The sequence below is a fragment of the Entelurus aequoreus genome, linkage group LG23 (genome assembly GCF_033978785.1).
Source record: "Entelurus aequoreus isolate RoL-2023_Sb linkage group LG23, RoL_Eaeq_v1.1, whole genome shotgun sequence".
Taxonomy (NCBI): domain Eukaryota; kingdom Metazoa; phylum Chordata; class Actinopteri; order Syngnathiformes; family Syngnathidae; genus Entelurus; species Entelurus aequoreus.
In genome coordinates, this window is record NC_084753.1 from 18,996,668 (window position 1) to 19,022,755 (window position 26,088).

At 39.4% G+C, this 26,088-nt stretch overlaps 3 long non-coding RNA genes across 7 annotated transcripts in view; 2 read left to right on the top strand and 1 right to left on the bottom strand.

Moving 5' to 3' along the window:
* The first annotated feature begins 1,839 nt into the window (after nucleotides 1–1,839).
* Nucleotides 1,840–18,598, top strand: LOC133640401 (uncharacterized). 4 transcript variants are annotated; one of them, XR_009824132.1, is made up of 8 exons: nucleotides 1,840–1,961; nucleotides 4,922–5,069; nucleotides 7,407–7,487; nucleotides 7,667–7,761; nucleotides 7,876–7,962; nucleotides 8,317–8,410; nucleotides 18,013–18,107; nucleotides 18,252–18,598. It is a non-coding gene; the product is annotated as an uncharacterized LOC133640401 (long non-coding RNA). The 4 variants fall into 4 exon arrangements; XR_009824134.1 differs by having other exon boundaries at nucleotides 18,013–18,598; XR_009824135.1 differs by lacking the exons at nucleotides 18,013–18,107; nucleotides 18,252–18,598 and adding an exon at nucleotides 3,675–3,820 and having other exon boundaries at nucleotides 1,871–1,961; nucleotides 8,317–9,524.
* Nucleotides 11,803–20,122, bottom strand: LOC133640402 (uncharacterized). 2 transcript variants are annotated; one of them, XR_009824137.1, is made up of 4 exons: nucleotides 20,035–20,122; nucleotides 17,997–18,081; nucleotides 15,188–15,309; nucleotides 11,803–15,102 (listed from the first exon to the last, which is right to left on the bottom strand). It is a non-coding gene; the product is annotated as an uncharacterized LOC133640402 (long non-coding RNA). The 2 variants fall into 2 exon arrangements; XR_009824136.1 differs by having other exon boundaries at nucleotides 15,188–15,455.
* Nucleotides 20,123–20,443: 321 nt separating this feature from the next.
* LOC133640393 (uncharacterized) overlaps nucleotides 20,444–26,088 on the top strand; it is a 51,594-nt gene continuing 45,949 nt past the window's right edge. The window contains exons 1-2 of the long non-coding RNA XR_009824131.1: nucleotides 20,444–20,525; nucleotides 22,016–22,129. This is a non-coding gene — a long non-coding RNA (uncharacterized LOC133640393). The remainder of the gene's footprint in view (nucleotides 20,526–22,015; nucleotides 22,130–26,088) is intronic.

The following is a 26,088-nucleotide window of genomic DNA, read 5'->3' on the forward strand; positions in this document are numbered from 1 at the left end:
CCTCACATCTGTACATTGTTTACAATCATGGGCACCAGCAGCGAGAGCGATTTGGACTGAGAAAGCGACGATTTCCCCAATAATTTGAGCGAGGATGAAAGATTTGTGGATTAGGAAAGTGAGAGTGAAGGACTAGAGGGCAGTGGAAGCGATTCAGATAGGGAAGATGCTGTGAGAGGCGGGTGGGACCTGATATTCAGCTGGGAATGACTAAAACAGTATATAAACACAAGACATATATATACTCTATTAGCCACAACACAACCAGGCTTAAATTTAATATGCCACAAATTAATCCTGCATAACACCTCCCCCCTCCCGTCCATATAACCCACCAATACAACTCAAACACCCGCACAACACACTCAATCCCACAGCCCAAAGTACCGTTCACCTCCCCAAAGTTCATACAGCACATATATTTCCCCAAAGTCCCCAAAGTTACGTACGTGACATGCACATAACGGCACGCACGTACGGGCAAGTGATCAAAGGTTTGGAAGCCGCAGCTGCGTACGTACTCACGGTACCGCGTCTGCGTATCCAACTCAAAGTCCTCCTGGTAAGATTCTCTGTTGTCCCAGTTCTCCACAGGCCAATGGTAAAGCTTGACTGTCATCTTTCGGGAATGTAAACAATGAAACATCGGCTGTGTTTGTGTTGCTGCAGCCGGCCGAAATACACCGCTTCCCAACTACAGCTTTCTTCTTTGCTGTCTCCATTGTTCATTGAACAAATTGCAAAAGATTCACCAACACAGATGTCCAGAATACTGTAGAATTTTGTGATGAAAACAGACGACTTAATAGCTGGCCACAATGCTGTCCCAAAATGTCCTCTACAATCCGTGACGTCACGCGTAGGCGTCATCATACCAAGACGTTTTCAGCAGGATATTTCGCGCGAAATTTAAAATTGCACTTTAGTAATCTAACCCGGCCATATTGGCATGTGTTGCAATGTTAAGATTTTATCATTGATATAAACTATCAGACTGCGTGGTCGGTAGTAGTGGGTTTCAGTAGGCCTTTAACTTAATTATGTCAGACCACCCACATATGCGGTCCTCTCCGAGGTTTCTCAGTCATTCACATCGACGTCCCACTGGGGTGAGTTTTTCCTTGCCCTGATGTGGGATCTGAACCGAGGATGTCGTTGTGGCTTGTGCAGCCCTTTGAGACACTTGTGATTTAGGGCTATATAAATAAACATTGATTGATTGATATTATAATCGTTTTATATATGGAGTTGTTTTTTTTTCTAATTCCCAGTAATATTGTATTAGAGGTTTCCAAAACACATCATATACTGCATTTATGCTTGTCTTTCAGCAGAACATTGCAAGAGTGAACACTCATTAAAATACTTTGGTGAAAAAATCCCTAAAATCATTATGATTATTTTCACTGCAAGTATACTCGCATGATAAACACTAGTAATACATTTTTTTGCCACAGTTAATTTTCCTTTGGTTACATATATAATCCATACAAGAAAATGAAAGCTATTGTGTTTACTTGAAGAATCTGTATTAAATATTAAAACTGTCACTATTTACCTTATGGTTTTCCTTTATTCTTTATGGAGTGCGCCGCACCCGGGAACATGAATACAACACAATACGTTGGCTTGTGATACCCTGCAGCAGCACCGTTTGAGAAGATCAAATAATATCTCCAATAAAAGTTCATATGATGACGTCAGATGAGATTTTCACTCAAAACAAAAAGTTATCAAGAATTATTTAATTAAGACACCTGCAGAATAACCGTGCCCGTGCAGAGAATTGGAAAATTGCAGTTACGCAGTCGTGGGTTGCTGTGTTACGACAGTGACGTCTGTGCTGCCGTAAAGCGTTTTTCCCGCCATGTGGAGAGTTGATGACGCAGCGCAGTTCAAGTGGTTCGACCTTGAGCCCTCCTTCGATGTCCGTGCGTCGTTGGACATAACAGGAATTTCATGTAAGTAGTACCATTTCCCTCATATTCATGTCATGTGTTTTAAAACCGTGTTTGTTTGTGTAAAACATAAGAATAATATACAAGCTAATTGACCGCATTGTTTGCTAGCCAACCACACCTGGTTAGCACCAGCACATTCCTCTTAGTCTTAGTCTAATTTAATATTTTCTGGAAGATTCCGAATCCTTACCTTATAATATAAAATACATAATTTGTTATGGATAATGGATTAAAGAGTGCACTTTTCTAAATCTGCCTGGCGGGAAGCAATGTTCCCTCTAAATTTTCATGTGTGTGAGCAAACGCAAAAACTCCCTGCGCATTCACTGGAGCCCATGTGAGCAACATCAGACGTGCACACTGTGGCTACACCAGCAGCACACCTGTCCCAAACCTGACTAAATAACAAGTTCAATCTCCATCCATCCATTTTCTACCGCTTGTCCCTTTCGGGGTCGCGGGGGGTGCTGGAGCCTATCTCAGCTGCATTCGGGCGGAAGGCGGTGTACACCCTGGACAAGTCCCCACCTCATCGCAGGGACAACACAAATAGACAGACAACATTGTCTTATTATTATAATCAAATGACAGCAGTCATTTAACATGAGATTATTTTCTGATATACAGTAAGAGTTTAGGCCCACTTACAATGACAATAACAAAAAACATTGTTTTTCATGAACTGTGTACTTGTATTGTTTGTCTGGGTGGAGGTCCTGCTTTGGAAATAATTTGTATCCCTTTCAGACATTGCATTTAGTTCCCATTAAAACATTCACATGTTGCACAATGAGGTGTAAGCAGGGGATCATGTGTACATTCCTGCAACTTCCTGTTTGTAAAAAATATATTTTTATTAGTATTTATTTAATATACTAACAGCATTTCATGATTAATATTTATAAATTAAGAGTCCTAATAAATGACACTAGAATAAGCACATATTTGATTGGTAAATCATAGTGTAACGACCTGGAATGACACTTTATGTGTGGTGTTGGAGTTGTCTGACTTTTTGTGTGGCTGTAAACGCATCACTGGCTAAGTGCCATATGTGCATGTGTTGGCGCAAGTAAGAAAGAGCGAGCGGCTGCTGTTGATATAACAAAGTTGCTTTTGGTCTGGTTTGTACTGCAGAAAATGACCAGTTTTGCTAGATATAATTTTTTTTACTAATGTTTTGGTGATGTGTTTATGGCCGACAATAAAGAGTTTTGCTCAGTAAAGTGATGGATGGAATTCATGTCCTCAAAGCGTCTCGACAGACGTTACAATATTTGAACAACGATGACGAAAACTGTTTTCTCTGTCGTGTCCGTGTGTCGAAAATTGTTATGCGCTTATTTTTTTATTTGATTTTGTGCGTGGCATAGATTAGCCGTGCGCAGAGGGCGCTTGAGCAGTGCGCAATTGCACAGGCGCGCACCTTAGAAGGAATGTTGGCGGGAAGATAACAGTGAAATCAGGCTGTCTGGACATGTCTGCTAATGTTAGCTCAGCCATGTCTATTATGGTGGACATGTCCACACAGACCTCTTTTTTTCTTACCCTTTTTGGTTAAAGTACTACAAGTTATGTGGGGTTAGTTTCAGGAATCATCCCATCCAAACTAAAATGACTCCAAACAATGCAGTGTACAGAGGCCATTGTTTATTGCTGTTAATTGGTTCTGGGCCTATCCATCCATCCATTTTCTACCGCTTATTCCCTTAGGCTCCAGCGCCCCCCGCGACCCCGATCTCAGCTACAATCAGGCGGAAGGCAGGGTACACCCTGGACAAGTCGCCACCTCATCGCAGGGCCAACACAGATAGACAGACAACATTCACACTCACATTCACACACTAGGCCTAACCCAGGTAAATTAATTCCTGCTAAGTAGGAATTATTAATTGGAAGTCTTAACATTTGCGTAGCTAGAGCAATACAAAGCCTGTTTAGAACTTTTAATACAAGTTTTAACATAAGAACCCCATTGTCATTAAACACCCGCATGGTCACTTTTACACAGTGGCGGGCCGTGCGTTTCCCATCTAGGCCTTCAGTGATCTCCGACTTCAATGATTACCTCTCAAAATACCATTATTGATGTCACCACACGATCATTGCTGGAGAAATACTATACAGGAACACATTTACACCTTACTGTGCATTGAATCAAATCAATAGTATACAAAACGGGTTATTTTCTGGCACGTTTAAAATAAATTAAAACGCATCAGCAATTAAAACATATACCGTAAATTTCTCTGCTTGGCTTCGGCAACTTCCGGTCAAAGTTTGATTTAAAGTACACACTTCTCAAAGATATATTAACTGCCCTGACCACATAATGGCGACAAATACACATGTAACAATGTTAATTAAATGACAAGCATGACACACTTTAACAAGAGTTTAAACCTTTACTTGTAACAACAGCAACTGTCAACAACTTGTGATCTGATTGGCTATCACAACTGTCTCTCAACTCTGTGTTCTCTAATTCATCCGCTAACGGTCCCAATGAGTATCCAATCACAGGACGTGTAAATATCACGTTCAACGTGAGGCCATCTAGAAGGCCTTACTGACAACAACTCGTGATCTGATTGGCTATCGCAACTGTCTATCACTGCATGTCCCCCTTCACTTACAGTGCACGGACGCCTGCATTGATGATTCTGAAGGTTTCTGGCAGATTTGGTACAGTATGGCAACATAAGCTAGCTGAATTCTGATTGGATACAAACTAAAACTAAAAACAACAGCATTGGAACGAGCATAATATGACATGAAGAGAATATGAATAATTTTAGATATTTAGGGAAAGTAAATAAAAACAATGTTTTATCTTTAATTATGATCATGATTTCTGGTTATGTTAAGCCAGCAGAGAAGGCCTTGCTGGCCCTGACGGCACACTGCTTTTACAATATTTAACCCATCCATTAATTTTTCTACCGCTTATCCCTCTCCAGGTCGGGAGGGTGCTGGAGCCTATCCCAGCTGCATTTGGGCGGAAGGCGGTGTACACCCTGGACAAGTCTCTACCTCATCGCAGGGCCAACACAGATGCACAGCCCCCAATATACTATTTGCTTGTATTCCGTCACGTGACTTCTTCCTGTAAGTGAAAAAATAATGGTGGTCAACCAAGCCAAGATGGCATGTTGTGCAGCCAGCAGCGCACAAACTGTCCGAGTACGCAAAGGGGCCTAGATCTTCCTGCAAAAAGAAGATGCAAGCTAAAAGATCAAACTATACAGTGGAATAGATCCCTATGCTTTATCAAAAAACCATTTGTCGAGTGATCTCAAGGCTTATCTGTCTGTCGCGTTCCCAGACACGTCAAACGTCATTCCACACAACAAAACAGATGGAAACTTGTTGCATGCACCGTTTACGAGTACGCATGTTTTTCCCTGTCTTAATCAAAATATACCTATTAGGGCTTGGCAATATGGCTGAAAACTGTATAATACGTTTTTTATATTGATCAATATCAATAATTATTGATATTTTTATGACTTATTCAGGCCTGCCAATAAATACAATTTCCAACTTACCAAGGGTGCTATTTAGAAGTGGGGTAAATAATCGATATTTAGATGCATCTCATTCGGACATGGGCGATTATAAAATGTAGTGGTAAACGTCTATAATCGATTTATTTATTGTAAATAAAGTAATGCAGACAGTACTAAATTTTGGCTGACTGGAATGAGCCACCTCACCGGGAGATCCGACCAGCTCATTTACTATCGGGCACTCATGATCCAATTTTGCACACATTTTCATTCATTTAATAAATAGGGAAATTCATTTAGCTGTTTCTTATTCCAAATGAATTGGGTTTTTTTAAAGTTGCAAGTGATAAACACGTATTTAGTTAAACGAAAAGAAATGTAAAACTGCATCAATATACATGAATTAAAGATGCATCAATAATCGATTTTTTTAATCAAATCGTAGCTCCTGAATCGTAATCGAATCGTGAGGTGTAATTAATGCATTACTAAAAATAACTTACCAGATATCTGGATTATGTAATTGAGAGACATTGTATTCTGTTATATTTGGGTGTGTGTGAGTGTGTCTTTAAAAGGCGGTGCCTGTTGCCTAGTGACGTGTGATGTCAGACAAAGCCCAGAGAGCGCAGCAGCACACTTGTGTGTGTTAGCTATAGCAGTCGCAGTTTGTTGGCAGTTTCAGCAGCTCTGATGAATGTTTTTACTGGATTGTATTTCCCACATTCTGCAGTTTTTTTGTGCTGCTGCCTTTTTTAAACTCTTTGCAGTGTGCAGTCATTTGTTCCACACCTGTTGCCGCAAAACCAAAGTACTGACAACACTTTTATTGTATTTGAAACAAACGTCTTGCTCTCGTTAGCATTAGCCATTTTTTGAATCTCCGCTAAGAAAGTAAGGGGGCGGGAGAGGGGCAAAAGTATGCCCAAGCAATAGGATAATTTTTTTAATTTTTAAAATCATCTGTATCAAAAAAATTGAATATATTGATAAAAAGGATATATCACCCAGGCCTAGTCTTCTTAATGTTTTACTTGATTATTTATTTGCATACAATGTATGCAAATGTTATTTACAGAAGTATTTTATTCAAGACAGAAGTTTAAAAAATTCCCTTTATCGATACCGCACCGGATTATAAGGCGCACCTTCAATGAATAGCATATTTCAAAACTTTGTTCATATATAAGGAGCACCGGATTATAAGGCGCACCTTCAATGAATAGCATATTTCAAAACTTTGTTCATATATAAGGAGCACCGGATTATAAGGCGCACCTATGCATCCATTAGATGGAGCTGCGCAAGGCCCCGGGGGTGGAATGGGATGGAATTTGGAATAAAAAACAGTTAAATTAATTCCCACGTGTTAAATTTATGAAAATCTGTGCAAAACTAAACCATAAGTGCCCGATAGTAAAAAAGCTGGTTGGATCTCTTGGTGAGGTGGCTTGCTGGAGTCAGCTAAATTTGAGAACGGTCTGCAATACTTTATTTACAATAAATAAATAGATTGACTATTGATGTTTACTAATCATTCTATAATCGTCCATGTCTGAATTGCGATGCATCTAAAAATCCAAACCTTACCCATTTGAGGGTAAGGTTTCAAGGAACACTTAAAACATTGATAATAAATTCATAAAATCACAAGTCGATTTAATGTTATTAGAAAACAATAGCATCGCAATTTTGCCTTAACTTTTTGAAAAAGCTGCCGCAAATTACAGGAATTTTAAACCACCAAAAAAGCCTGCTAAATCCTGAAGGGACTGAAAATTAGTGATCATTTCAAACTTACTGCAGTGTGTTTTTTCAGGGCTGCTGGATAGTACTGATGTATTGAGATTGTTGATGTCACCATCTATTTCAGAGAGGCGCTTGACAACATAAAAGCAGGAGTAAACCACACATTAACTTAACTTAACTTTTACAGACTACAGTTGCAGAAGATGTTCAGGACAAAAAGCGGCATTGTGGGACCCAAAAAGGGACGTTGTTGGATTCACTAAATCAGGTACAGTCCAGGATTTACACACTCAGGGCCAAATACATACACAAATGTACAACATATAACTTAAAACATTTACTAACATTTATTGATTACATTGGAATTGATTGATAGCATTATTTCAATTATAATTTTGAAAAAACAGTATTTTGTTGCATCCTCTTTCTACTCTTAATCCTGTTTAGGGTTGCAGGGAGATGGAGCCTATCCCAGCTGACTTCAGGCGAAAGGCAGGGTCCACCCTGGACTGTTGCCAGTCCTTCAAAGGACACACAGACAAGTAAGCATCCACACTGAGGACCTTGTAGTCAGCTTGGACACGGTTCAGGTCACCATGACCATGCAAAGAATAAACCATTGAGAATACATGAATGTATTTTCTTGCTTTTTATAGGAACATGTTGAAAGTAGACCAGATGTCATCTGCTGCTTGATAAATTACCTTGGAGAACCAACTACTGAATGAAAGAACGCTTACCAGGTAGATTTATACTATTTTATCATAATGGCCCTTTTTTCATTTTCTTGTACAAAACAATACAGCAACAATTAATAACAAACATTAGTTGTCATAGCTACCAGAAATTCAGCCAGTATGTTAGGTCTAGCTTGTGCAAGTACAAATCCGTGCATGATAAGCAGATTATTGTGGGGTGACATCATCTATGGGTCCATTCCTCCTCCCCAATGTTTATCACAGTGGACCTTTTTAAAGTACATTTTATTCAACAATCTAGCCAAATAGAGATGCACAGCCCTAAAGTTAACTAACTATTCTGGTCTATTCAGGAAATTAAAATACATTTGTTAATTAATTATATTCATGTATTTACAGGATGTCATCACTAAATCGCTCCAAGAGGAGTATTCTGCATTCAGTGGCAGGACATCACTGACTTCACTCTGCTACTTGGAGACATCACAATAGTGTTGGTATTTTCTTATCCTTGTGTCAGGACGGCATTGGTGCCTTTCTGACATCACATGTGAGACTGTGTGCTGACTGTGGTTAGAGAAGACCATCAAGTGTCCATCTCCTTGTCTGAGTGGACACAGCAGGTAGACGTTCTCCATGCTGAGCTTCATTAAGCTGGACATACACTTAACACTTACATTTACTCTATTCATGAATGCGTTAGTTTTTTTCATTGTTATTTTTCTCAACAACTTTTGAGGTTTCGGCTAAAGTGAAACATCAACATCATACGGCGGAAGAAAGACTCCATATTTGTATGATGGAGTGATATTTACTTCCACGGCTGCTGCTTAATATGACGTCCATGCTCAAGGCTGGATGTACTTTTGAACTTAGGACAAAAACAAGGGTGATGTCAAATTAGAGCTGCGGTATTTACCGGTATTTTAGAAAGCCATATGTATATGGGACAGTATCGCTATACCGGTATATTTTCACGCTACGTTACAGTGTGAAAATAGTAATTCGCTGAAACACAACTAACATTAACACGCTAACAATTAACAAGTGTCACATACCAAATTATATGACTTTGGGGTAAGTGGTTGCAAAATTACCTCAAAAAGTTAGCCTGTTATGTTAGCATACTAGCATGCTAACAGTTAGCATGTGTCACATTCCAAGTTATATGACTAAGGTGAATGGCTGTGGAATGAGAGAAAAAAAAGTGTAAAACTAGCAGAAAAAGTTAGCATGCAACGTTATAAAGCTAGTACATGACGGGGAAAGAAGAAATACCAAAATGCATTATTTGTTGGCGTAGACATAGAAAGTAGCAAAAAAGCTAGCATAAAACGTTAGTGTACGGGAGTGTATAAAGGACTGTATTTTACCTTAGGGGGGGATGCTCGAATTATTCACTATTACCAAATAAATCTAGTCTAAGAGAGAGTGAGAGGAGACGACTTATATAGTTTAACAATTTACTATATACCACATAAACATACAATAACCAGACAATAATAAACACACATTAATTACACTCATACACTCATCCCCACTCACACACTGACTCCCCAATAGAACCTCCCGCACTAATCCAATCACACAACACACACACAGTTCAACCTGGGCCCTTTGGCTGGGCCAGAAGATTGTCCGTTGTGGTCCTGCTGAATCGGTGGTGCACGTAGGGGTGGGGTTGAAACTGCTGGTTACAAAGGGGGCGTTGGAGAGGGGGGACACCTCCCGTTGTAGAGAACAGAAGGGGGGGGGCTCGGCCGTGCTTCCTTTAGCTCGCCTCACGAGCCCAGTCTGGAGCGAGAGGAGAACCAGCCTCTTCCTGGGTCCACCTCTCTGTCGACTGGTCCGTTAGCGCGTGCAACTAGCACTCCAACCTCGCACTGTCCACGTCCCTCGCAGTGTTGTAGCCACAATAGCACACCACTAACTCTCTGTAATGGCCCCACACTTGCTCTCCAGCTTATACACAGTCACAGGAGAGAGGGTCTCTTTAACAAACTTAACTCAAACGTGACTAAACCTGCCGTTCGTGCAGTCACTGCAGCAAACAAAACACACGTGCAAGCTGCGGTTAGCTTACTAGCGGTTAGCATACACGTCACGTCCACTGGCAACGTGAAGCGCCCAAACGTCCTTAAACTTTTAACTACTGCACTTGATCAACTGTCACTTTGACACACTGAAGTAGGAAGCCCACAGTAGTTACTTCTCTGAGCTGCAACCGTGGTGAACTATCTCCCGTGTAGTATTACCGACGCGACCTTGCTTGTTAATGCCGGAGCTCCTTTAACACTTTTTCACCTGCCGGTGGAAACAGAAGTGCCCGCAACCATAGCAACGGTTAAACAACTTAAACACATTTTACCTTCCCAAACGACACATATGAAATAGAAATAAATAATAAAAATAATTAATCCCTTAACAGAAATGATCTCCTATCTGTAGAACTAAAGGGACGATTACACACATATGCAAACCTTCAGAACAGTTAGCATACTAATATAAGAGACGCTAACAAAAAAATGTTAGCATGCTAACGTTCTCCCATCCACTACTGCTTAGCAGAATGTGAATGGGCGCTTGCTTTGCAGCAGGCCCATAATAATGTATACCGTATTTCCTTGAATTGGCGCAGGGAATATAGTATTCGCACGTCTAGAATTACTGCCGGGTCAAACTCGTTTCTCAAAATAATTAACGCATGCTTGGCCTTATCGCCGGTTTATTATTGAAGCCGGATCAAATTCGTTCCGCAAAATATTAATTTAATTATCGCATGTCTATAATTTTCACCGGGTCAAACTCGTTTCGCAAAATATTTAGCATATGGCTAGAACTTCCACCGGGTCAAATTCGTTACGTCACGAGTGACGCATCTGTCCTCATTTTCAAAATGGAGGAAGCTGCTTTCAGTAGTTTACAATCGCACAAAGGAAAAAAGATAAAGAGCTATTCAGCAGGATTTAAGGTCCAAGCTATTGAATACCGGTACAGTATGCTAAAGAGAACAGTAAGCAGCTATGTTTTATTAATATACCGTAGCTGCGTGTGTGAAATACTGTATAAGTCATTAAATGACTCCCGCCTCCTGGTGGTAGAGGGTGCTGCCGCGCTAGTGATCCTTCTTGCGACTTCCGGTACTGCAGAAGAAGTGAACACACGCAGCAAGAGATTTTTTTTCTTCTAACATGGAGGATTACATTATCTAAAATAAAACAGTTTTCTAAACTGGACTTTCAATGGAAGCAGGAGGTAATAATTAAAGGAATATCTCCATCGAGACAGAGACTTTTAAAACGGAAAAAAGAAAATAATGAAGACTTCTATAAACAAGTTATCTATGCTTTTGGTCAGAAGGAGCTGCAAATGGACTCCATTTATAAGTACAGGTAAGACCATAATAACGTTTTTTTTAATTAAATGTGCTTTTCATGATGGTATGCTTACATCACACTCAAAGCGCACGTCTAAATTTTATGAATTCCTCTTGGTAAACGCCGGAGTGAGAAGAGGTTTTAAAATAATTACCGCATGCACGGCCATCCCGCCGGTTTCCGGTAAACGCAGGAGTGACAGGAGGTTTTAAATTAATTAACGCCCCTGCGGCTATTCAAGGAAATACGGTACTCTACAAAAATATAAACACATGTGTTTAAATTTCCAGCAAGATTATGGCAAATTTTGTGCAAAACCCCTAAAAGATTTTGTTGGCAAATACTAATAATTTATTAGTAAATAAAATATTAAATTATTAAAATAATGCAGACAAATAATGTATACGATAAGTATAATTAACAATAATAATCATTTGTAGTATTAGTTGGTGGAATAAAAAAGATAATTTATTAGTCAAGAAAATAGTAAATAAATAATACATGGAAAAGTAGGCTCCAGCACCCCCGTGATCCCGAAAGGGACAAGCGGTAGGAAATGGATGGACATAGAAAAAATATACAATATAAATAAAATGAATACAATAATACATTAGATACAGTGCACAATTGTTTATTAGCTAAGACAACAAGTAAAGTTGTTGTTTTGTTGACATAGTGTAGCATACTTTGGACAAACATGAAGGTAGGAGTCAAAAGAGGCAGAGTGGGGGCAAAAATAGATGGTGGATAAAGGGATGGAGAGGGTAATTAAAGTAACCCCTGTTGAATGTAGGTTAATAAACACAACGTTTATTCTCTTTCAGAACATTTTATCCGCTCAGCACAGAGGAAAACTTGTAACACACAACCCTCACTTCCCTCGCTAAAACACTGCGCATGGAGAAACTGTTAAAGGTACAGTACGGGAGAAATGTTAACCACCTCCTCTTCTGGTCTCCTACCCTTTCCTTCATATTTACTCAAACTAGTTTTTTAAAACAACTTAGGGGGTTTGGGCTCCAGGCTAACGTCGACATCATACAGAGGTGCGAAGACTCCGTATGATGGAGTGACATCCACTCTTCCCTTCTCAGCCACAGTTTTGGTAAAGGTGGGGCGTGACTGTTGTTCCCACAGCTTTTGCTTGATGACACGTCCCAGATCTAAGCTGTAAGGACGTAACCGGCCATTCTTGAACCTACGATAGAAACAGTAGCTGTGTCCCAATTCAGTCCGTATGATGGAGTGACATTCACTCTTCCCTTCTCAGCCACAGTTTCGGTAAAGGTGGGGCGTGACTGTTGTTCCCACATTTTTTGCTTTATGACACGTCTCAGATCTAAGCTGTAAGGACGTGGCTGGCCATTTTTGAACCTACGACAGAAACAGTAGCTGTGTCCCAACTCAGGGTCTGCATCCTTCGGAGGACCCGGCCTCTTAGCCTCAGAAGGCTGGACCTCCGGAGGCACCTCCGAAGGATGCGTCACCCGTTTTTAAATGGAACAGTCTAGCCTGCGGAGGATACTTACATTTGAAAGTGTATTCGCTGCCGGTGCCGCTGCTTGTATTTGCCGCCATCGTCAAAAAGATCCGGTTTGAACAAAGGCGCGCAAAGCATCTTGGGATATGGGAGGCCACGAAGGATAGTCGCGGTGCATCCTCCAAATACAGGGAAAAGGAGGGTGCATTCGTCGGCTGCTTTTGGAGAAGCCTTCGAATTTGAATGAATTGGGACAGCCTTCCCGCAGCGTTGCGCCCTTCGAAGGATGCAGACCTTGAATTGGGACACAGCTAATGTCACCGTCAGATCAATCAACGCTGGTGATATTGACCTAAAGTTGAAACCCCGTCGTGCATCTTCCATAATTCTATCTTAGCGTTAGCGGCGATGCAGGCTGCAAAACTGTGGTTGGAATGTGTCGTTTTTCAGCATATTGTGTTGTTGCGCCCAGAAAGTAATTTTTTTTAAAAACTTTTATTGCCAATCTTGTGTTAAAAACAGGTTATATAAGGCACGGTATATTTCCCAATGTGAACTCTAAACATTAACACCAGCAGGTCGTTACAATAGTTAACAGTTGTTTATTTTTAAATACATCGCTCTCTCTTGTTTAATTAATCAGACAGTGGATTAGTGTCACAAATTCGTGCGTCCTCTGCCACGACTTAATCAGGGATTCACAGCCACATTCGCAAACGTCTTTTCCTCCGGTTTCGAAGTAATGTGAACATTAAAAGTGACTGTTTTAAAAGTGCATGTTGCTTCAGACGCCATCGTTTGTGTCAAATAATAGTTTTTCTAGCGTTTGTCTTCGTCGAAAGGAAGAGAATAACCGTTGAGGAATGTAGAAGCATTGTCAGTTAAATGGACAGCAAACACGCCGAATGAAATAAAGAGTTAAAGAGTGTCGAACTTACATTTGAACTCATCGTCAAAATGTCTAAACGTGACATGTTTGGAGATGTAACTAATAACCGTCCACTCTGTCCGATGTTCTGATGGGATTTAACATTTCGGTTGCACGTGAAGGTATCGTCCAATCACTGATAGAGATGCTGTTTAGACATTCTGATTGATGGAAGAAAGTTGGTCTTTTGATATTTTATTTTGTAAATTCAGTTTATTTAAAATTATTATTTTTGTTTGTTTTAAGGCTCCATACATCCCATAATGTTACTAAATTAAAAATACAAATTAATACATCCTCATAATGTTGCTGTACAGTTAAGTGACACGTGACTGACCTCTGACGTCACAAGTTCTTGTAGAAACATTGTCGGTTGAAAAGGGTCAAAATTACATTTACAATCATGGGAGAATGTCTATTTGTCAGAATGTCTGATGTGGATATTTTCGATAAAACTAACAACTTTTCCCAAAACTAAAGTTTTGTGTCCGTCTGTTCGATTGTGATGGATTCTGTTGGAATTCCAAAAATGTTAGATGTCAGTGTACCCGTTTCGCAAACGCACATGACGTGCCATCGTCGACAGGAAATTACCTACACACAATTGTTTGTGTGCTGGTCATGCTGTGACGGTTGACAAGCCACGGTGTGTGGCAGAAAAGAGCGCTCTTCCAAGTCTGGTGCGAGTCTCTGAGCGAGCTTACCTGGGCCCTGACCTGCAGCTCACATTGATTGGGGTTCTTTCGATAGGCCTGCTGATTCCCACTACTCTCCACAAAGGCCTGAAAGTTGTTCTTGACCTTTCTGGCGACCTGTACGGCCGCAGGAGAGTAGGTGGTGATGAGAGGAATCATGGATGTTCCAGGGGGAGGCCCCTTCTGGTCCAGGAAGACCTTAGTCTGTCTCCTGAGGAAGGACCTGGAGTAGCCCCTCTTCCTCAGGGCTGAAAAGAGGGCCCTCGTGGCTACTGTAAAGTCCTCCCGCCTGGTACAGATCCTATGAAACCTCAGCAGTTGAGATTTCACCAACCCTGCAAAAGTGTGCTTCGGGTGGAAGCTGCTTTTATACAGGAGGGTGTCAGTCTACTTGGAAAAGACCTTGAAGTCCAGGTGGTGTGTTGGAGACTTGATGGTGATGTTTTTATTATAGGTGTTCAGTGTGTTCAGGAATACACTGAACTCCTCCCTGGAGTGGGTCCACACACCACAAATGTCGTCCAGGTACCAGGTAATCATCCAATCAGAGATGCTGTCCAGACTCTCCATATGATGAGGTGATAGTCACTTAGCCATCCTCATCCACAGTCTCTTTCAAAGTGGGGCGAGACAGACGCTCCCCTGCTTCTCCCAAGCTCAAGGCTATTCGATGACCTGATTCAATGGCCTTCGACCATTCTTGAACTTAACACAAACAAATTCAAATCAAAAAATGCTCGTAATATTGAGCAAACACCTTGTTTCAAAATCTTTTTGAAGACAAACATACCTCAGTTTGTCTTCACCACCTGGTGATGAACACGCTGGTGTTGCTCCACTGGGTGGTTATTGGTTCAGATGGAGAAGTGACATGTGGCTTTGGGACACAGGAAGGAATGGGTGCCTCTGCTACTGCAGGTGTGACATTAGAGGACACACAGCTTAGTATGATAGTCATATTTACCTGTACTTTGCCATCCTCATCAACACTTTCCTTGACCACGGGGCGAGACACACACACCTGCGCCCTGTGTAGCACCTAGATGTCCTAATTTAGCCTGTTGGAGAGCAAAGATGTCGGGGTGTCAATCTCACAATGCAGCTCTGTCCCCCACTTTGCTTTTTTAACAGACTTTTCTCCATCACTCAGCATCCTCTGCATTTATAGCTGATCAACTTCCTCTCACTGTATCTGCGTGTTATGTACCAACACTTTAGTCTCTGTGTAGCTCTGCACAGCTGTTGAGTTAGTGGGGTTAGTCCACTTCTACAAAGATGAAGGCAGGGGTCAAGAGAGGCAAATTAGGGGTCACTAAAGGGGGAAAAATTGCAAAGGAAAAAATAAATTGAGTTTCAAGGGATGGTTGGAGCGATGAAGAAGACTTATGGACAAGTGTAATTAAGGTGACCCACACTTTTACCTCTGGTCGTCGACTCCCTTCTTCATCTTTACTCAAAGTTGCTTTCACAGCAATTTAGGAGGTTTAGGCTCAACTGAAAGGTCAACATACAGAGATTGGAAGACTCCACCTCCGTATGATGGAGTGATATTCACTTGGCCATCTTCACCTTCAGTGTCGTTAAACGTGAAATGAGACTGACGCTCCCACAGCTTTTGTTTAACGATGCTTCCATGATTAAGACTATACGGACTCGTCCGACCATTCTTGAACCTACGACAAACAACGTCAAATCAATAAATGCTCATAATATTGACAAAACATATTTTTGAAGCCAATTATACATGTGATTGTCATCCACCTCCTGGTGATAAATGCTATGCTACTCCTCCACTGAGAGGACGTGGATACTTGTGTAGGGATGATGTTCGTTTAGAAATTATCGAGTTTGATGCCATTATCGAATCCTCTTATCGAACCGATTCCTTATAGAATCCAGATAGGTTGTTGGGTGTGCACTGAGTTCCAAAAGCCATAGATGTTATATGACTGGGCGGCACACTGTTTATATGGAGGAAAAGCGGACGTGACTGAGGACAGCATGCGGCTGTTAAAGGGTGAAGGTGTCAGGTGAGAGAGGACGCTAAAGGCACGCCCTCAGTGAGCATATAGAGCTGCTATGTGCGTTGTAAATAAAAACATTGCCGACAAACATATCACCAACATGGACGAGGTGCCGCTCAATTTCGACATCCCGGTGAAGCACACAGTGGAGAAGGGGACCAGCACGGTAGTGAATCGATACGCACATCGAGGCAAGAGAAGTCGGCTTTTACTGTTGTGCTAGCTTGCTATGCTATTGGACATCGAGACTGACTTTGAAAATGAGGAGAGGGAATCTGGCGTGTTTGATGGAGAACTTGCCCAGCTGTTCATTTCGGACACAGAAGATAAGTACTTTGATGGATTTGTGGATGAGGATTGATCAAAAAATAATGTGAGTACATTGATAAATACTTCAATAAAGTACAACCGAACTCAGCTTTGCTCCTGCTGCCTTTTTAAAACAGCGTCCATGCATGCTAGCGTATGTTTTAAGATAGCGTATGTTTAACCATGCCGGCGCCCAAAAATACGCTGCGCCTTATTTATGCGTTAAATACAGAAATTGCACCCGTATCTGACACAGCGCCTTTTAATACTGTGCGCCCTATGGTCGCGAAAATATGGTATATTGGCTTCGATAACGGGAACCGGTTCTCAAAAAGGGATTAGAATCCATGGAATCGGTTCTTGTCTTATTGAACAATCGGGAGAACCGGTTTCGAACATCATCCCTACTTATGTGTTCAGATGGAGAATAAATGTGAGGCAGTGCTACTGCAGGTCTTTTCTATCCACAGCCATGACAATCTAGAATACATAAATGTAAATCTTTTTTGTGCATGCAAAATGTTTGCTCTAAGTGCAATATGGATGTCAAGTATTTTTATTACATGTATATAGTATAATATTTGCTGTGCAATATGGGTATTATTACTTTATTTTCTGCAATTTGTACAATATTTTGGTTTACAACACTAATTCTAAAACTGTGGTATGCCAAAGAAGTCTGTAAATGTGTACTACAACTTTCGAGGAGTATTGTTTGTGCATTGTGTGTAATGTTACAGTGATCCAAAATATTAAATATACTTGTTAAATACAACCTGCCTTGTTTTACTGAATACTTAGGTCTACTGCACTACTGTATTTTAATGTTGGTCATTATGTTGGTGCATGGTGAAAAAGGTTTGAGAGCCACTGGTTTACTATACTAGTGTTATTTTGTTATTGTATTAATTACAATTTAGGCTTTTTTGCAAGTAAAATCTACACTGCAACTGTGGAATTTGTCTATTGTGGAATGACTAAAATATATATTACTGTAGGACTGTCACCACTGGTAGGTCTTTATATGGGATGACTGAGGGAGAAATGGGTGCCTCTGCTACAGGTTGGATGTTGGATAATTGCTTCCTCTTCAGGGGAGCTTCTGACCAGTGGACTGACTACAAGTTCAACACAGGATGTCCTGTTTACTACTACAACATTATGTTTGTAATACTACATGTGAAGATCTGTCTTTTTGACATTTTTGTTCTAATGTTCATATTCATTTGTAAGGATTGGACCTATTAATAGGTTGAAATGTCTTACCTTGTCCTCCCTGCAGCAGGGACACTTGATGAATGCGGCACGCTTCCTTACGACAGTGCAGATCCACTCCTGCTGCCACAGCGACCTCCAAATACATGTCAGAGAATATAAGTAATGGCAACTGAAAACACTGTTCATCATTTTAAAGTGTACAAAATAAGTGTATAAACTGATCACAAGTTCAAAACACAAAGTCGGTATGGTATTTCTAACACAGGGTGCCAAAAGCCATCCATCTTCTTCTGCTTATCCAAGGTCGGTCGTGGGGCAGCAGCCTAAGCAGGGAAGACCAGACTTCCCTAGGGAGGCGTTCGGATGGCATCTTGACCAAGAGGAGCAGGGGCTTTACTTTGAGCTTCTCACCCTATCTCTAAGGGAGTGCCCTGCCACCCGGCGGCATACTTGCCAACCTTGAGACCTCCGAATTCGGGAGATTTGGGGGTTGGGGGGGAGTATATTTATAGCTAGAATTCACTGAAATTCAAGTATTTTTTATACAGTATATATATAAGTAAAATAAATACTTGACTTTCAGTGAATTCTAGCTATATATAAATATAAATAAAATAAATACTTGAATTTCAGTGTTCATTTATTTACACATACACACACATAAAAGTCTGTTCTACAAAATGTGCAGGCAGCATACCCCTTTCCCTTCGAGCTGTCCTGGATGAACTGAAATTATTTCAACCAATCATTTTGGAACTTGCAAGCGTACTTCTTACTCGTCATCGCCATGTCTCTTTGTTCTTCTGCTTCGTCTCTGTTATGTTTTTGGACATTACTACTTACCGTAGTTTTGAAGCAATGCATGATGGGAATCTGGATGTTGTGTGTCAGTGTATTAACATGCCGGCTGGAATAAACACATGCTGAGAAATAGCTCCGTGCCTGCCTACTTTATGGGTTATATATAAACCTATGGATAACGACACATATATATATAATAGTCTCCTTATCAGGTGAGAGAGGACGCTAAAGGCAGTGCCTTTAAGGCACGCCCCCGATATTGTTGTCCTGGTGGAAATCGGGAGAAATTCGGGAGAATGGTTGCCCCGGGAGATTTTCGGGAGGGGCACTGAAATTTGGGAGTCTCCCGGGAAAATCGGGAGGGTTGGCAAGTATGCCCGGCAGAGGAAACTCATTTCGGCCGCTTGTACCCGTGATCTCGTCCTTTCGGTGATTACCCAAAGATCATGACCATAGGTGAGGATGGGAACGTAGATCGGCCGGTAAATTGAGAGCTTTGCCTTCCGGTTCAGCTCCTTCTTCACCACAACGGATCGATACAGCGTCCGCATTACTGAGGACGCCGCACCGATCCGCCTGTCGATCTCACGATCCACTCTTCCCTCACTCGTGAACAAGACTCCGAGGTACTTGAACTCCTCCCCAACCCGAAGATGGCACTCCACCCTTTTCCGGGCGAGAACCACGGACTCTGACTTGGAGGTGCCGATTCTCATCCCAGTCGCTTCACACTCGGCTGCGAACCGATCCAGTGAGCGCTGAAGCCATCAGGACCACATCATCTGCAAAAAAACCTAATCCTGCAGCCACCAAACCGGATTGAATTTACTGAATAGCTATTTGAAAAAAAAAAAAGCTTTTGCGTCCCAGGTGACTATAACAATACTAGCAAATAATTGTTAGCGTTATCATTGATAATAAATCAATACCATTTTCATACGGGCCAAAAAACCCTAACCACGGGCCGGAAATGGCCCTGGGACCCAATTTTGGACACGTCAGTTTTAGCACATTTACCTCACAGTTGATTAGTGTCCTCCCTAACACCTTTAATTACATTTAACTACATTTAATAACTGATCAGTGATGAGCAAGCTACTTGGAAAATGTAGAAACTACAAGTTATTCTGGATTAAATGTAGCTAAGGGACGGATGTAGCCAAGCTACAGGAAAATGTAGTTAAGCTACGTAGCTTAGCTACATGTAACTTGTTACTGATTAAATAATAGCTTTTTCTGTTTTAAACACACTAATAAATGAACAGATAGTGTGAATAAAACTTACATTTGGGCATTGTAGGAACATACTTGTCGATTGTGAGACACAAAGTTTTCTCAGAAGAAACGTTTGGTGTTTAAAAAGTGTTCGATGGTTTCTGGGGTACACGTGACCAATTTAAAAAAAAAGAGTTCACCTTTGATGTCGTAACGTCAGAGGTCAGTCACGTGTCACTTAACCGTACAACAACATCATGAGGATTTATTACTTTGTATTTTTCATTTAGAAACATTATGGGATGTATTTAAACTTAAAAGGACCAAAAAAATATATATTTTAAATCAAATTGATTTACATAACTTTTAAAGAAAACTTTCTTCCACCAATCAGAATGTCTGAACAGCATCTCGATCAGTGATTGGACGACGATACCTTCACGTGCAACCGCAATTTTAAATCCCATCAGAACGTCGGACAGAGTGGACGGAGACGGTTAGTAATAAGTAGTCACAACTCCAAACATGTCTCGTTCAGACATTTTGACGATGAATTCAAATGTAAGTTCGACACTCTTTAACTCTTTATTTCATTCGCCTTGTTTGCTGTCCATTTAACCGACAATGCTTCCACCTGTACATTCCTCAACGGTTATTCTCTTCCTTTCGACGAAGACAAACGGTAGAAAAAACACAATATACTATTATTTGACACAGGTGTACATGATGTTAGCAGGTAAGTGTGTGTTAAGATATTTAGGAGTAGGATGTTGCCATTCCGACGTTTCAAAGAAGCAAACTGGTTAGAAAATGGGCTTGTGTTATCTTAACGTGTACATACTGGATTCAACAAGGTCATTAAAAACTAGGGATGTCCGATAATGGCTTTTTTGCCGATATCCGATATGCCGATATTTCCCAACTCTTAATTACCGATACCGATATCAACCGATACCGATATATACAGTCGTGGAATTAACACATTATTATGCCTAATTTGGACAACCAGGTATGGTGAAGATAAGGTCCTTTTTTAAAAAATTTTATAAAATAAGATAAATAAATTAAAAACATTTTCTTGAATAAAAAAGAAAGTAAAACAATATAAAAACAGTTACATAGAAACCAGTAATTAATGAAAATGAGTAAAATGAACTGTTAAAGGTTAGTACTATTAGTGGACCAGCAGCCGGCACAATCATGTGTGCTTACGGACTGTATCCCTTGCAGACTGTATTGATATATATTGATATATAATGTAAATAAATAAATGATAAATGGGTTATACTTGTATAGGGCTTTTTTACCTTCAAGGTACTCAAAGCGCTTTGACAGTATTTCCACATTTACCCATTCACACACACATTCACACACTGATGGCGGGAGCTGCCATGCAAGGCGCTAACCAGCAGCCATCAGAGGCAAAGGGTGAAGTGCCTTGCCCAAGGACACAACGGACGTGAGGAACCAGAATATTAATAACAGAAAGAAACAACCCTTTAGTGTGAATGAGTGTAAATGGGGGAGGGAGGTTTTTTGGGTTGGTGCAATAATTGTAAGTTTATCTTGTGTTTTTAATGTTGATTTAATACCACCCCCACCACCCCCCCCAAAAAAACAAAAAAAAACGATACCGATAATAAAAAAACGATACAGATAATTTCCTATATTACATTTTGAAGCATTTATCGGCCGATAATATCTCTAAAAATAATGAAAACCCTAAATTCATTTGTTATAAAGTGTAGTTATAATACAATAATGTATTAGGGAAATTTTTAGTTTAATGTTTTAGTTGAAAAACTTATTCGGGTGTTACCATTTAGTGGTCAATTGTACGGAATATGTACTGTACTGTACAATCTACTAATAAAAGTTTCAATCGATCAATCAATCAATCAAATGTAGTAAAAATAAATATGTTTTTAAGTTGTGTGATGGACTTATGATCAGTTCATACACTTCAGTGTATGTTGTTAATTTTAGAATGTTGGACATAAAATATTTGTAGATGCTGTTACTGACCTTCGTTGACATGTATGTTGATGCAGTGTGGTGTCCTGCGGGATGGAGGCCTCTGTGGCAGGAGGAGTGGACCTGCACCGGCAGCATGCCGTGTAAGGAAGCGTGCTGCCTTTAAGTGTCCCTGCTGCAGGGAGGACACGGTGAGACATTTGGGGTTTTCAATAGATCCAGTCAGACATTCTCGTCGCGGAAAAAAGCCAGGAAAAAAGGGCACCCATCACAAAAAATATTCATGAACTCATATTATTGTTATAATTATTACAAAAATCCCAGCAGGGTATTTTATATATATATATATATATGTATATATATATATATATATATATATATATATATATATATATATATATATTTATTATTAATTATATTTATATTGTTAATTTTGTGTTTATGATTTATGTTAATTATTTACGATTTTCTTTTCTTTACATGCTGTACACGTGTTGCGTTTATAATTTTGTTCAGTATACATTATTATCATTATTTCGCCAACTAAAATCTTTTAAAAAGACCATATCCTAGAAATTTGGACAGCATGACTATAGACACCAAGTTGTGTATTATCTCATTTATTATTATTAATATTGATATTATACATTTTACTTTGATTATTTATGTTTTATACTCTTTACTAATACATTAATATTATTATTCCGCCGTTTAAAACCTCAAGGTTTAGCACAAAAAAAGTGGCTGCATGTTCAGCATGACTGCATGCCATTTTGGTTGTCAGCTCTGTTTTTTTAAGAGATTTGGGCCATTCTAATTTTTTTCTTGTTTTTTCAGGACGTGTTTACTTTAAATGTAGATTGTGTAGTGGGCCCCCTCACAAAAAAAACTAAACGTGGACCAAAAATAGCCCCCCGGCCGCATTTTGGACAACCAGGACTAACCCCAGTATATTAACATCTGTGCAACTCCACACAAAGTGATGGTAAACAAAACACACATATACACACACACACACACACACACACACACACACACACACACACACGCACACACAGTGGCTGCTCCAGGCTTGGCAGCTATAAATACAAAAAGTCTGTTAAAAAGTTAAGTGGGGAAAAGAGCTGCACTGTGAGATTGACATCCCGACGTCTCAGCTCTCCAGAGGCTAAATTAGGAGATCTAGGTGCCACACAGGGTGTGTGTGTGTGTGTGAGTGTGTGTGTGTGTGTGTGTGTGTGCGCGCACGCACAGCATGTCTATCTCATAGGCCTGTGCTTCTCTGCACTCAGCCACTGGGGGCCCATCCAGTGTCACTGCTTTCTCCTCACTAGAATACTGATGGCCGCTGGGACATGAATACAGTTGGAGATATTGCACCATTCCCACAGTGAATAGTTTTATATTAGCTACAGTTGCACAAAATATTAATAAAAAAAATAAATATATTTTTTTAAACTAAAAAAAAAAAAGGGCTAAATATTCACAGGTCATTTTGTATTAGCTACACTTGCACATACATTTAAATAAACAAATTATGTTATATATATCTATACAAAATTATATTTAAAAAAAAAATCAATGAACAATGAATTATGTTATATGTTTTTTATGTTATGTATTATTCTTTTTTTTTTGGTAATCTAAACAAAAGAGGAATATGGGAGATGTAGGTATTGTTTTTAGCCACTATCATTGAAGTGTGCAAGTGTAACCGTCATCAGTTCACGTCCTGACCAACAGAGGGTGCTGTTGGCATGGAAGTGACCTCTGGTCCTGATGCTGCGATCAGCCTGATGGAGGAGTGTCTGACCTCCCAGTGTGGCCACTAGATGGCGTCAAGACTCGTTAAGACGCCTTCAACCCAAAGTAAAGCTGGACTGAACTCCCATATTTGAAGGTCATGTTTTAATTTAACAGAAGATGACTATAATAAAAAAAATATTGGGATGTCATTGTTCTGATTAGGTTTAAGTATAATTGCAATCTAGGACGATGAAAATAATATTCAGAAAGTCAATCAAAATTACTTGTGAATAGATATTGTGAGGGAAGTCCTACCACTATGGTAGTGTGTGTGTGCGTGTGTGTGTTAGACTGCAGGCAATTAAACATGTATGAGGATTTAAACAGAGGCTGAGGAAAATGTAGTGTACAGTATTTTATTCTATGAAAGCCGCCATTGACTGTGCACACACGCACACACACACACACATACGCAGACGAGAGTATTCAGACCATTCTTGCGTAAATCACTTAGCCTCAGGGCTCTCTTAACCCTTCCACTGTGTGCGAGTGTGTGTGAGAGTGTGTGTCTTAGATGTTGCTTTTAAAGCGCTAATGCTGGTGGACACTGCTACTGTTTGCTGTGATGATGCTGCATATCTGCTCACACTCTATCAGTGGGAAATATTACTCAGAATTTATATTGTTTTAGCATTTTTTTTTTACTAACACTGAAGCGTGATGACGTGTGTCAGACTGTTCCTAATATTTTGTCCCCCGCCCTGTACACCGCTGCAAACTACAATGCAATCATTAACATATGATTAGATAACTCTGAGGGAATACATTAAAACTGAGCATTAGTGCTTTTTAATAAATTGTGTAAGTGTACATATATAAACAAATATACATATACTTATACACATATACATATATTCATATACACATCAATCAATCAATCAATGTTTATTTATATATATATATATACATATGTATAAATATACATACACACACACATACATATACACATAATGTATACTGTGTGACCGGATCTGCTGGGTCAAAAGTATACATACAGCAACATACATTATCAATTGTGGTGATATATATATATATATATATATATATATATATATATATATATATATATATATATATATATATATATATATATATATATATATATATATATATACATATACACATATATATACACATATATATATACACATACTATACACATATACACATACTTAGACTTAGACAAAGTTTAATGATCCACAAGGGAAATTGTTCCACACAGTAGTTCAGTTACAAATGATGGAAAGTGTAAGGATGGAAAGGACAATGCAGGTATAAAATAGACTAAATATAGCAATATAACATATACGTAATATTTACATAATATATGTACAGTATATGATATATACTGATATATTGTATTATATGTTTATATCATATATACAATATATAACAATGATCATGGACACTATTACAGTATATGTAACAGCTGCAAAAAAAGCATAAAATAGAGAGTAAATCCAGCAGAAAATAGACATTAACAAAGAGAAGTAGCTAACATAGGTGTCAGGTAATAGACAGATATCATCTATTGCTGTATGGCGAGTGATTATACCATATATATATATATATATATATATATATATATATATATATATATATATATATATATATATATATATATATATATATATATATACACACACACACTTATAGTATATAGTACAAATGTTTGTTTGTTTTTCACCATAAAATCTAATGGAAAGACAGCACCACTCTTATTATTACTGTAAAAGTCTGGCAACATGGGCAATTGTTATTTTTTATGGTACAATGCCGGTAACTGATCTGCCAGATTTGTAATATTGTAAATGAAAACAGTACCGCTGTTATTTTTACTATAAAGTTCTAAAGACTGCGCTAACGTTTTTTTTTTTTTTTAAATGTAAAATCTACTGTTGTTTTTACAATGTAATACTGCACATGAAAAAAATTAATACCACTGTTTTTACAGTACATTCCTGGCAACTAAACTGCCAGGGTTTTTTTTTTATGACGACCAATTCTACTGTCATTATTTTTACAATGTATTACTGTCAATGTAAAAACAGTACCATCATATTTTTACGGTACACTTCTGGACTTGCCAGTTGTTTTTTTAACCCTACAATCAACGGTTTTTGGTTTACAACAGACCTGGGCAAATTAAGGCCCGGGGGCCACATGTGGCCCGTTGAGCTTTTCAATCTGGCCCACCATTACCAAATAATTTTTTTTAGATCTTTAAGATGGAAAGTGTAGCTGCCATTATGATGTGCAGTCATGTTTTCTAATGACCGTAAGTCTTCAACTATACAAAGTATTTCAATGCTTGGAATCTGCGCTTATGGATGATATACTAGTT